The sequence below is a fragment of the Grus americana genome, chromosome 24, assembly GCF_028858705.1.
Source record: "Grus americana isolate bGruAme1 chromosome 24, bGruAme1.mat, whole genome shotgun sequence".
Classification (NCBI taxonomy): domain Eukaryota; kingdom Metazoa; phylum Chordata; class Aves; order Gruiformes; family Gruidae; genus Grus; species Grus americana.
In genome coordinates this window covers 5,659,638-5,673,319 of record NC_072875.1, presented here as the reverse complement: position 1 = coordinate 5,673,319, position 13,682 = coordinate 5,659,638, and the positions used below count along the sequence as shown (strand labels likewise).

The window sequence follows — 13,682 nt, the reverse complement described above, 5'->3', positions numbered from 1 at the left end:
TTGTCAGGCAGCCCTTGCAGAAAGGAGTAAATCCTGTTTGATCCATTCCTGTGCACTTTGAAAATGCAGAAGAGCACCTGAGGCAGAAACACAATAACCCGGTGCGTACGGGGTTTGCTGGGCTCCTTAATTATCCAGGCACCAGAGTCCTTTAGCTCTGCGTAGAAGTGGTATTTCCAGCTTGCTTCTCTCTTCAACTCAAGTACTGGCACAACTAGCTACCAATTGATGGAAAACAATAATAACATTTTAAAAAGACAAGGTCGGGGTTATTTCTTTTCTCTCGCCCCTTCTTGAGACAATAGCCATGATGATGGTGATGATAGCTGGGAGCATAAGGTAATTTTGGGCTGTGATTGAGGGTTCCCTACAGCTCTGCAGACTGAGACGGGATCACTCATCCATCCCTTTTCCTCCTTCTCTTGGCCTCTTGGGGGCAAGGAAGTGCCAGGGCAGGGCAGAAACAGGAGGCAAGCTTAGCAGGCACGGACAGCATCTCTCCCAGCGACCAGGGGAACAAACATCCTTCCCCATACGGGTACCCAGCAGGTCCCAGCTCAGCATCGGGGAGGTGTCAGCATCCCCATCTCTTTGTTTTTATGTCCTTATGGGCAAGGGAAAGACCCCCCCCAAAGAAGCCTTTTCAAAGTATGTAGGCAACTATCTCCCACCGCCATCAGCAGAAGCCTAGCACTGCAATACCTTGAAGAAAATGGATCCCAGGGTGGGATTCGGAAAAGATTTCAGGGCTTGGACGCGGGGTCTGTGGACAAGGCAGAGTTGCAATAACCGACTGCTCTTCACCTATCGCAACCCGAAGCGGAGCGCGTTTGCTTATGCTTTTAGATTTGCTGCAGGCGATGTGCTGGGGCAGGACCAGCTAACCGGGACTGCTGGCGAGCTCCTTAACCAGAGAAGGCTTTCACTTCTCCTTCCCCACCATGTGTCCGGCTCCCAGGGATGGGGACCAGCATAAAACCATCTAAACTGGCATGACTGACTCTCACCCAGACCCAGAAACACCCTCTCGGCGGCACAGCTACGCACAGGCTATTAGATTTGTATTGCGGTAACTAGACCCATCTCAGAGCAGTGCAGCTGGAGCGGTACGAATGCGTTCGGAGACAGACTCTTAGAAGCAGCACAGATATTATTATGAAGTATTTGCATTGCCACAATACATAGCTGGCCCCATTACGGCACTTTCCGAGCACCTTGTAATTACAGATGCCTGTATCCTCGCAACCCTCCGCAAAGGCAATGTACCACTATTACTTCCCATTAACAGACGGTGATCTCCGATCCAGGGAGGCGAAGAAGAGAAGGGTTTGCAAAATAACACTTACATAATCCTGGAAACGCTCAGCAGGACTTGCAAAAGCATCTGTGCGAGTATCTGACTTGTTCTGCCACTTCGATAAAACCTGCCCAGAGCATCGATAGTAAATCTGGTGACACAGGGGGACCTTACGGCATCAGAGGGAGAAAGCAGAGTCCCAAAGAACCTCATGGCCACCAGATCCATCCCACCCACCCTGAAACCTGCACCGGAAGGTGACAAGGTATCATTGCCACAGCTGCCAAATTAAAACCCGACGCAGATCCTGATAGCACAGACGTCTTCCATCCCTCCCTCGCCTTCTCCCCAACCCCGCTAGACCCCACAAAGCATTTTCCCCAGCTGCTTGGCATGAAAGCCGCTGCACAAAATAAAGTTGTGTTGCAAAGTAATTGCACCTGGAAGGCAGAGCCGCTGCTGTGACCAAACACCGGGCGCTGCCTCTTTGAAATTTGTAAAAAGAGCCAGAATACATCAGGAATAAAAACAACAAAGAAGAAAATTGGGACAAGCCACGCTAATACAGTGGAGGTGGGAGCAGCCGGTAGCTGGAAAGGAGAGTGGGGGTGGAATGATTTTCTCTATTCCCTCATGAGATATATAGACATACATTTATTTATATAATTTTATTTTTTTTTAAGATGTTCCTGCTTCTCTCCCCACCCTCTTAAAATCCAGCCTAGTCTCAGCTGCTGCTGTGCCATTACCTACCGGGCAACGCAAGGCGTGATCGTGGCTCACAGGGATGTACCTGCCCCAGTTTTAAGCCTTTTTTTTTTTTTCAGAAAGCAGTAACGACCAAGCTACGGACAGAGCGAGCTCACCAAACCCCTTGCAGCCAAAACTCTGCAACCCCCATCTGCAGAGTGACATAAATGAATAATCCAGATCCTACTCCCAACTATTTTTTTATTGCTTTTTTTTTTTTTTAACCTCTCTAAATGCATCCTAAAAAAGGATGCATTTCTTTGAATTGGCATTTCTTCACGCCCACGGTTTTGCACAGAGCCTGGCGTGGGGCTCTGGGCTGGCAGGTACACGCGGGTATCACTGCAAGACTGATGCTTAATACGAGCAGGGAGGGACACCCCGGGAAATCTGTCATGTCCCCTGGAAATCACCCTGCTGCTTGGCTTATGCGTCACCTCGCAAAGGCAATCCTGCTCGGAGACCAACGTATTATCACCTCTTCTTTTTATAATATCTTTTTCTTCCCCTCCCTCCCCCACCAAGCACCTCACTCCAGTAATAACTTGGATGCCAAATGTCTTGGGATGCCAAATAACAAAATGCATTTCCGCAGCGGCTTCATAATTAATGTTTGCATCGTTTATCTTTCATGGAAAGATTATTCTGACTAACGAGGTTCTGGGCCACTAATTCATTACAGTGCCTTGTCACTTCCTGCTCCTTCTTATTACCCAGAAATAGACTCATTAGTCAGAGTTCAATGACAGGGAGAAATTGTGTTCGTTAATTTAATTCCTCTTCTCTCTCTCTCTGGGTCGGTGTTTGTCCGAAATCAGGGATTAAAAGGAGCGGGAGGAAATACGACCTGTTGCGGTGCTCAGTGCTTCCCATCTCGCTCAGGGACAGAAAGCACCGTGCATCGCTGAGCCCATCACTTCCCTGCAGCACCACACGCACCCGGGGACGGCTCTGCTGCTGCTGCTGTGGCCTTAAAGCTTTTTCACAGCCTGGGCAACGTTGCTTGTGAGCACGAGGCTCCCCGCGGCGGGCTGCAGTTGAATTTCTTGCATCGCTCCCGCTCGAGGGAAGCGGGGAACCAGCGACCCATCACTTGTTGGACTTGGAGCAAAGCAAACCTCCACCAGGTCCCGCTGAACCCCTTTCCACCAATACCTATAACGCACTTCCCACCTCGGTGCGACGGAGTTACAGCTCCATCCTTCACCATTACCCATTTCTGTGTTTCCGCTATCGCTCGCTGCCTTGCTCCCAGTGGTGTTTCCAGCTGGGCATCCCCAAAAAGCCACAACGAGCTGGCTCCGAGCAGCAAACAAAGAAATAAATGAATAGATGGCCAAGGAGAGGGGAAATCCATCCCAAATGAGAAAGGATAACAGTTGCCAGTCGGGACTGAGGGGAACCGATGGGATAGCGGCCAGACCCCAGTCCCACCACGGCCGAGCTGCAGCCATCAACTAGCAAAAAACCTGCAGGCTCCCAGCGGCACTGGTGCATGGGATGGGCAGGTACGAAAAGCACCGGGTCCATTTATTTTCTCCTTGATCGAGGCCCTTTTCTCACCAGCTGCAGTCTCTGCAGCACAGCACAGGGGTTTTTTCTTACATTTATACAGCCCCGAGCACCCGGCCGAGGAAGAACCGCTTTCAGCCTTTGCTTCGGGGGCATAAAGTGGAGGTGCAGGGAGAGGCAGGGGGAATTAGGGGAAAAAGAGGGAGAAAAAGCTATTTTTGTCCTCATGTGTGCTAAAACCTGAGCAACAAGTTTAACACCTGCAGTATTTAACACATTTAATACGGCAAAGCCAGGACCAGCAGAGCAACGCGACGGGGAGCACGCTCAGAGGCATCTGCTGCCTGGGCTGCTCTGCACGGAAAGGGTTAAAAGCCCTTTGATTTACACAGGTTTGGCAGCACGTTCCTGGGTTTCCTACAGGTAATTACAATAATTGTGGGATGTAAACACTTTACAAGGGAGATCAAAACCAGGGGTGTGAAGAGGAGAGGCATGAGGACAAGCAAGATCAAAGGAAAAATTATTAAAATCTATATAGTGCTGCTTCCTAATTCCTGTGAAGTCTGATAAGGGGGCTGGAGAGGCGAGGGAATGGCCTCGGCACTGCATTAGTCTCCCTGCCCATACACTCCCACGATCTCATTAAGCTCGCTTGTTAAATCATACAAGAAAACCTCCACCCAGCACCGCTCCAAACCCATCCCTCGCAGCCCGCGCCCGAGCGCTGCAGGGCACGTGTTATACACGGCGAGGGGATGCACGAGCTCACCCTTTTGGGGAAGAAATTGCTCAATTTGTTGCTTTTCCGAGTGGGATTCGAGCAGAAACTCAAGCGCTTGGGATGGCTTTGACTTTGCGGTCCTCCCGTCAGTGATGCTCTCCCGCTCTAATCTGCGCACGGCAGGAGGATCCGCTTTTCCCTGCGGGATCGGCTATTAACAGTTGACACTTGGTTTAAACAAAGCCTTGAGATTGTCCAAATATTTGCCTCAAACACACTTTGTGTTTTGCCTCTCAGCTCAGCTCCCCTCGGGGAGTGTTTCGCTCCGATTTTCCCATCTATCTCGAGTCCCCCAGGCCAGCGCCGCAGCCCGGGTACCGCTGCAGTCGGCGATGCTCGGGACTCGCCAGGAGCGCGGGGATGAGATCTCAAGTGCCGCCTGATAAAGCGAACCTCGAGTTTACACGCCAGCTCCCTCCCCTTTCCTGAAACAAAACATCAAAGCAAAGGGAAAATTAGCTTCTCGGAGCAAAGTGGTGTTTAAGTCATTTACTTTCTATTTTTCCTTTTGTTCTGCAACTCTGGGCGGGGGAGAAAAGAACACCAAAGTTCAAAATGGAAATCAAAACACTGACTTTTTTCAAACCTTTCTTTTTCCTCCCAGCCCCCCTCCCCCCCCCCGCAAAGGTTCAATTTGTACTTTTAATACAAACAAATTATCTGTTTGCAGGAACGTGCTTCGCATGCCTTGTCTCCTCCAAGGTCTCCTCACGCCTCCGTCCCTGCTCCTCCTAACACCCCTAGAGCAGCGAAATGCTACGTGCTTGGAGAATGGTTTGACACTTCCTTTTGGTAAAAAAAAAAAAAAAGGAGAAAAAAAAAAAGAGCAGCTGAGAAACAAGGATATAGCTTAAAAAATATTCCCCCCACAGCAAGCTGCTAATGAAGACCGGCTATCTCGGGAGGGTCCCAGGAATCTGCGCATCCATGCAGACCTGTGATGGGATTGCATGGACGACAAAACAACTTCATATAGACCTGAGGTCTCCACGGCCCGTATTTATCCTCTACCAGCTGCTTTCCCAGTCCTGCCTCCAATTTCGAGTTAAAAAATGCAGATTTCCCCGCGTGTACCCCAGCTGGAGCCGGGCTCTGGAATAACCCAGCCGGCGCAGCTGGTTGCTTGGAGCATCAGCCCGAGCGCAAGCAGGGAGGGATCATGACATGGTGGTCAACAGGGTTGATAAGGAGCAGAAAGGGAGATGTAAAATAAAAAAAAAAAAAAAAAATAACAGCTGACAACAAGGGTTACAACATGCTGCTCCACACTCGTCTGGGCTCCACGGGGATGCCAGGAGAGAAAGGATGCACTGCTGTTTGCTTAGGTAGGGTATTTTGCTGTTGTTTACAGCTACTTTTTTCTCTTGCTAGACTTTCAGATAAGCCCTGCAGCCGCGTACCTGCTCGACAATACCCTGTCCTGCTCACACACACGTGGTTATAAAGGTATCTTGCCGCAGAGCAAAACAGGGCAGAAACAATCATTCTTTCCTGCCCGTTCCTGGACAGTGCCCAGGGTGTTTGCTGCTGTAATTTTGGTTTGTCTTGCCAGGCCCAATTTTTGGAAGAAGTCAGCACGCTCACAGAAGATCAGTCTGGAAAGGCCCCCGAGAAATTACCTCATTCCTACCACAAGCCGCCAGCAAAACCAGCTCCCAGTAAACCATCCCAGATATTCACGCAACGTGGTTCCCACGTTGCGCCGTAGCCCGGAAATGCAAGACCAAGGTTTGGCCCACCAGCCCTGCCCTGGGAACTTTTGGGGATGAGAGGGACGCGCAGGAGAGCAGAGAGATGTCTGGTTTGAGTGCAGTCCGTACTCCAGGAGCTAAGGTAGCACTTCACGTGCTAACCGGATCCACTTCTGCATCATCACGTTTTCCCCTATGCCAAAGCACCAGCATCCTTAATAAAAGGGATGAGCAAGCAGCAGGCTGCAAAAATACCAGCAAGCCACCACATCCATACACTTGACCATCGGCGCATCCAGCCCACCAAAACCCACGGCACCACCCAGAAATGGGGAGCGCGCCCCACGCTCCTGCCCCCAGGCACCTCCTCCTCCTGCCCACCAGCATCTCCCTCTGCTTCCCACGGGCTGCCAGGAAAGCCCCTCCTGAGACTCTTCCCAACGTTTTTCTCAAAAATGGACACAACAGAGGATTTTGCGATGGCCACGGTGGATACGTGTCCCCCGAGGGCTGCACCCCTTCCCCGGGTCGGTGGCGGTCCCCGCTTGGAGCCACCTACCTGCGCAGTTTCTGATCCCTCTGTCCCGGTGCCACCGGCCGCTGTGCCTGTGTGGCTCTTTCCCTTCACGTCTCATTCCCCCCTCCCCGCTTTAAAAAAAAAATATTAAAAAAAAAAAAAAATCCAACTTTGCCTTAAGGATGAGTAGAATAAAATGTCACTTACTTATTAGGAAAAAAGAGAGAGAAGAAAGAGGGAAAGTATTATACATGCATTCTTTGAAATCAGGTCAGCTTAAAGCTTTGAAATGGCAAAAATTGAAAGATATTTTCCTCCCACTTCCCTTTGCCTTTTTTCCCCCCCTCTTTTAAAGGACTCTCTACTTTCAAAGTGTTTCCTTGAGTCCAGATTTGTCTCCATTACGTCTTTTTTTTTTTTTTGCTGCACCAACGCGCACCTCTGCCTGCACACAGCCGCGCACACAGCTGCTTCCCCTCTAAGGTGGCAAAGAGCTGGAGAAAACCAAAGTAACAAATAAAGGGGCAGAAATGGTGGCAGGGAGGTGACACGGAGGAGTTCATCTCAATACACCTAAGCTAAGTGCTTCAGTGACCTCTGTCTTTGCATGCCTCAGCACTTCCCAATTAATTTTCCCAGATTGTCCCCATTTAAGGGACGGGAGATGCAAGCACAAGGGGAGCCCGGGAAGCCTTCCCGCTCCTCCTACGGCTCAGGACCGACCCATGCAGGGCTTCCTCCAGCTCATTCCTAAGTGATTTAAGCCAAAGTCTCCTACCCCATCTTTTACAACACTGTCTGCAGCCTAACAGGCCCTAACGCTAAGGAAAGCTTAGTACCGAAAGAGATTTTTTTATTATTAAAGAGAAGTTTTATCATCTCCATCCATCCACCTGCCCACCTTTACAACACGCTCGTTGCTGCTATACGAGCTACGTATTGGAAACCTCAAACGGGTGGAAATGCGATGTACAGTCTTCACTTGTTCCAGCTAGGAAGGGGGAGAAATTTGGGCTCGTCCCTTTGCAAAGCATCTGCAGCCACACGTGCTGCCTGACCGGGAAAGACTGTGGGTATATTTAAGACCTGCTGAAGACGTGGGGGTTATTCATTCAGGCAGAGCATCGTGCTAACAATTCCTGCGGGGAGCTGATGGGAGGAACAGCTGTAGGACCACCTGCACCCATCCATATGCCTCTCCGAGCCTGCTGCCTTCCTGCCTGCCCCACGGTTCGGCAGGCAGCGGCACGGGCTGGTGGCGCCGACAGCGGTTGCTGCACGCAGGCAGGGCGCGTGCCGAAGCAGCAGCACGCCAGATGGGGCACGCGGGATGCTCTGGCAGGAGAAAAGCACGTCCCGCTGCAAGAGCCCACCCCGGGCTCCTCTCTGCTGTTTGCAAATACGCCGTCCCTGGTCCCTGCCTGCTCCCGGGCAGAGTTAATGGTCGCTACCCAGGGTAGCACACGCACAAAATAATAAAAAAAATCCTTCTGCTTGTGACTGGCGCAATTCGTTGCACTTGTGATGGGCAGAGGGACTAAGACGGTCCCCATGCGGGGTTGCAACGCCACGGTCAGCTGCTGGTGCTCCGTCTTCACCTTCCTCCTCCTCCTCTTGCCGGACCCACAAAAGCCTGACGCCCCAACCCTGCCTGCTGGCCCCACCCCTCTCTTTTGCAGGTAGGCGAGACATAAACCTCCCTCCCCTTCTGTCCTGCAAAGACCTGAGGTCGATACCTGCTCGGAGGATGCCCCACTCGATCTGCAGCCCCAGCCTGGAGCAGGGCAAACCAAGCCCGCTCTAAAGAATTACCGGTCGCTCTTTCTAACACCATCATAAAAACCAGGAACAGTGACAGCCTGGCTGCTTCTCATCCCTTTCAACTCACGGAGTTTCTCTCACTTTTAGCTTTAACAGCAGAAGTCCCTGCGGTGGGTTTAACTCTCCTCCATCCCGCTGCCCGGCGAGGGTTCGGTGCTGCCGGGCAGGGAGGTGAAGGCAGCCCGGAGCAGGCAGGGGTCAAGTTCAGCTTCTTCCCATCATCGCGTAGGAGCAATCAAGCGAAAAAGCACGAAGCCCTCCTGCCTTAGCTGAGGCTGCAGCAGTGCCAGGCACAGCGCAGCCATCGCTAGATGGGGACAGAGTCCCGCCGAAGCCGGGGAAGGTGCCCAGCATCCCCGCACCCCTGCCCGCAGGGATGCTCCAGCAATGCGGAGAGGGACCGCGGCCCCTTTTCATTAACCGGCTCCACTCACGGTTGTCAAAGCTCGGGTGGGAATGGGAGAAAAACCCCTCTGGAAAACCCAGGGGGGAGGCAAAACCTTTTCGCCAGGCGTCTGTCCTCCTGCCGGGTGCCCGCAGCATCCCCAGTCTCATGCTATTCTGCTTCCCCAGCAAAGTGCTTCGCTTTCTTATCGGTTTTCTAAGGTCTCCCCTCTCACACAACTATTCCTTTGAGAGGAGCTCTTGCTCTCCCTTTTCCCCGCTTTGCAGCAAGTTTTCCTGTGTATTGTGGATTTTTTTTCTGTAGCAAGCATATTTATTGATTTTTCACACTGGGCAAAGCAACACGTTCTGCACCTGTGGGGATCTTCATCTGCAGGACCCACGGGGCTCTGCCATCCCTCATGAAACAGGAGGGAGGATTAGGGGACAGAAAATGTATGACAGCTTTAAACTGTTGCTCCTGTCACCCGGCAGGACACAGGTCCATGCACGCACACAAAAAGCATTCCTTTTATTCATTTCTTACTGAAAAAAATGACGCGTTTTTCCAACTGACATGATTTTCCTGTTTAAAATCCTGCCCTACAGCTTGTCCACAAGAAAAATCACTGCAAATCACCCCGGGATGCTGCGGCGGGTCCGCTCAGACTGGCACCAAGAGCAGAGTCAGACTGCCACTGACCACCCTCCCTATGGACAACTGAAGTTCACGGTGGGTGTATGGATTTCTCCCAATTCTCTGCTTAAAATGCTCAATTCCAGGCACAGCAAAGCAAACAGATTCTCCCCAAGCAGCAACCCAGAGGGATGCTGCATCCCTTACGGAGTATTATTGCTAATCTTCAAGGAGCAACCCTCTTTCTCACCATCTGTAAATAAATCCCAAGGTCTAGGGTCTCCTTCACTTCAACCCCCTCGCGCTACATCAGGGGAGGAGATGCTTTGGTCCTCAGCCCCTCCTAGGCTTGGCAATCTCCCACGGCCCTGCAGTGACAGCGCGACGGAGGCGAAGGAGCAGCTCTCATGGTCTCCATGCTTGCAGCTTCCCGTCAAACCCATGGCTCCCTCCAGCAGCCCCGTCCACAGCTACAGCACGGTTTAATGTGACTTGGAAGACGCCAGAAGACACTTTACTATCCCACCACCCCTCCCAGCCCCTCTTGCTCCCCAGTATCACATCACCAACCCTTGCCCTTGTTGCCTTTACCTCCCCCAAGGCAGGGGAGAGGGAAAAACTAATCATTTTTTTAAAAGTTCATGAAAGAAGCAGCAAAAAGGACGGCGTATTAGGTCAGAGGAGGAGGGCTGTGCAGATGTGTTGCTAGTATCGGTACCAGGGGACCTGGGGTCCCTTCCCCGCAGTTTTGTCAAGGCTGAGGGCGGTAGGTAAAAGCAGGGCAGCAAATCTGAGCAAGGAGGGCTCAGGCACCGAAGGAGTAGGGGTCCCTGCGTACAGGGGCATGAAAGGGCACGTGCATGGGAGGCAGAACGAGCCACAGCCCTGGGGAAACTTATAATTTCTTCCCCCTCACCGATACTTTTAATAACCAATTAATATTTAGTCAACAAGCAGCTCTGCTAAATCCAAGGAGATGGATTTCACAGGAGGGCTATTTCATGTTAAATGAGCACTGACTCATCAACAGCATTTACGAAGGATTATGGATTAGCCGCGTGCCCGGTATCCATCACTACAAATCCAGCGGGGAGGCGGCTGCCGGCGGTGCCAGCACTCAGCTGTCCCATGGCACGGGGAGCACCTGCAGCCGCTTCCCCGGCCCCTCCGAGGGCCGTGAGCGCCGAGTCCGTCCCCCGGCTCAGAAACACCCCTAACAGGGACATTTCCCCAACAGGAGCCAAAGCGGGTGCTCCCAAGCAATGATTTGAGACACTTGAAGTCCCCCCAAAGATGTAACGCAGCACGGAGCTGGGTTGGAGCAAAGCTCATACGCACCAGGAGCGATGGAGGAGAGGAAAGCATCCTAACTAACGCTCCCCTGAAAAACAGGGCACACAGCATCACACCCTGCAAAATATTTTGCAGAGGGATCCCTCCCTGAAACTGTGTTTTGCCAAGGCTCGGTTGCTTGTGTGAAGTAGCAGAAAATCCAAGGTGGGTCCTACAGGAGCCCTGGGCTGCGGCAGAGGGCGAGGGAAGCACCGCCGCTCTGCAAAGGCTGCTGCTTCTCTGGGTGAGAAGGGAAAACTCACCCTCCTCAGGGAAAGCATTTCTTCCCTGCTGAGCCAAATACCAGCAACCAGACGCCAGCTTCCCCAACCCCCTTGCACCCCATCCCTTTCGCATCCCTCTCCTAACCGGGGTGGGTACCACGGGGCGAGATGCAGGCGAGACCCGGGCAGAGGCACGAGCCCCGCGCCGCCGCTTATCGGCGTTGCTTCTGCTGGAGGAGGTGATTAACTCCCTGACCTGCCGAGCTTTAACGCGACCTCCGAGAATAGATAGAATCTTGTTATCTTGTAATGAGTTTTATGGCTTATTTCAGTACATTTTGGCCATGTTTCTCCAGTGATTAGGGCAATTATCAGCCTGTGCGTTTCAGGATTATGAATTATGGAGCCTCTGAAAGACTACAGAGATTTAATATCTCCCAGCGTCCCTCTGCACTTCCAGCGCTTAACTCGCTCTAGACTCTTTATGTTTGGAGCACGGGAACAATAGCACAGCAAAGGAATTATGCATCAAAGTTTGCGATGTGATCCAGCCATTACAATTAATAACACGTAATATTTAATGCTGCCTGAGCCGGGGGCACAGGGCACAGCCGCACCCCTGGGGTACCGCCAGCAGGGATACAGGTGACGTCCGTCAGGGATGGGGAGCAGAGCCTGGGTGTCCTGCCCCGAGGGTCCCTTTTCAGGATTGAGTCCCGGTTCCCAGGCTTGGAGGAGATGATTTAAATCCCAAAGTGCTTAAAACAGAGGCTGTGGACATCCAGCCCATCTGACCCAGCCTGCGGCTATTTCGGGGCTCTGTAGCTCACCTGGCTGGGGACACCCAGCTCTATTCGTCACCCTCTCCATGGGGTGCCCTGTCCCATCCGAAGCTTCTTTAGAGACCTAATGCCACTGAGCAGCTTAAGGTTGGACCACGCGCACGGGATTAGCGGGAGGAGAAGGGAGAGATGCCCGTCAGATGCGACTTGGCTTAGACCTGCTGTCTGAGCAACAGGCACGGACAAGCTGGAGCCCTTCACGTGGACAACAGCACAAGTACCTGGCTCTCCTAAGGGCCCCAATATGTTTCAAAGCACCTCAAGAAAAGGCATTGGCACGACTTCGTGGATTTTCCCATTCAGCAGCCCTTGCGTGGAAGGAGCGTGAATCCAAAGGGCAATCCCTGTGCCAGCCCTGCACACGCAGACACGCCGAGTCCAGCTGCACCGAACCCGAGCTCAGCATCCCCCCAGCTGCAGGGCTTTACTGCCCAAACAGCCAAGAGGCGCAAAGGACATTTGGAGGCTCTTGTGAGCCCCCAAATCTTGCCTAAATGTAAAAACAGTCTGGCTGGCTGGCTGTCCCCTGGCTGTAACGGGCACGGCAGAGGCCAGGCAAGGCCAAGTCCTGCTGCCATCGCCCGTCCTTAATTCAGTCCAGATGGAGCCTTTTAATGATCCTGATCCAGGCTTGGTTTTATTTTTATTTTTTCCTCCCTGCAAACGATCACTAAAGTTGATGACTGGTTGGAAAAACACAGACGGCAGCAGAAATGTTTCGGTGCGAGGAGCAGCGCTGGCTCAGCTTCCTCCTCTCCCCTCCTTGCGTTGACACGAGTGCTTCTTCCGAGCAGAAAAACGTAAAATATTAATTTTGTGTAGGAATAAAATTAAGCCCTTGGAAATGGGCTCCAAGAAATAAAGCCATCGCTTGAGTTAATTAAGAAGTTATTATATTGAAAGCCTGTAATAAAGGCTTCACGATGCAGGACAGACCGAGCTGCTACGACAGCCCGGGATGGGGAAGGACCCGGGCATCGTCCTGGGCAAGCGATGGGGGACGAGAGCAGCAGGGCTGGCCCCAGCCCTCGCCCCCGTCCCCTTTGCTCTGCTCCATCCCTCAACCTGCCGCCCATCTCGCTCAGCTGCTCGCCTCTCCTGCACCGCGCCGGGCTAGGCTAAGTCATTTCACAAGGCACTAGATGCAAAAAATATGCAAAACCAGGCTTCCCCCAAGGGGTGCAAGTGCCTCTGCCCTCCACGAGATGACAGATAAAATCCCCTGTTACTGGAGGAAGGTAATTTGACATAACAGCTGTTCTGACATTCTCTCCCTATGGATATTGCCGGCAATAAGAATGCAAATCAGCGCTCTTTGCACTTCTCCTGGAGAGCAACTTTCACCTGAAGAGTCGAGAGCACTTCCAAAACGTGAACTCATTAAAGCCTCCCTTCCTCCCGGCGAGGCCGAGCCCGCGATGCCCGTCTGACTCCGCTCTGTCCGCAGCCACCCCGGGAATGAAACCTGCAGTCTGGTGATCGAAGCAGATTAATTCAGGGAAAATTCAGAAACTTGTCTTTATCTTGGCAGTAAAACCACTGTCTAGCTCCTTGCCTCAGTTCGCACATTGTGAAAACCAGGATCAAGATGCCTGCCGTGGTAAAAGACCTGGAGAGCAGGCAGAGAGAAGGGCTGTAGGGAGCAAGAGCTTGGGGTGACTACGGTCAGGGAGACGCGATGCTTTTGCTCGCCGAGCACCATTTCTCCAATTCAAAAATGAAGCCATCCAGGTACACGCCATTCCCCAGGTCCTCCCATCCTCTAAATCTCTCCTCCCAGGGACAAGATCCCCATGCAAGGGGCTGTGTCGGGTCTGAGGAGGAGGGACAACACTGCCCTTCCTCCCCATCGCTCCTCCGCCTGGGCTGAAGATGCTCCGAAATTCGAGTG

General features: G+C 52.3%; 1 protein-coding gene across 2 annotated transcripts in view; it reads right to left on the bottom strand.

Moving 5' to 3' along the window:
- NTM (neurotrimin) overlaps window positions 1-13,682 on the bottom strand; it is a 341,369-nt gene that overhangs the window by 218,900 nt on the left and 108,787 nt on the right. Inside the window, exon 1 of one of the 2 annotated variants that reach the window (XM_054803293.1) lies at window positions 8,873-8,914. The exons of the other annotated variant lie outside the window; for it this stretch is intronic. The gene's annotated coding sequence lies outside the window, so the exon portion shown is untranslated. Of the gene's footprint in view, window positions 1-8,872; window positions 8,915-13,682 lie in introns of those variants that run through there. 2 annotated transcript variants of the gene reach the window in all.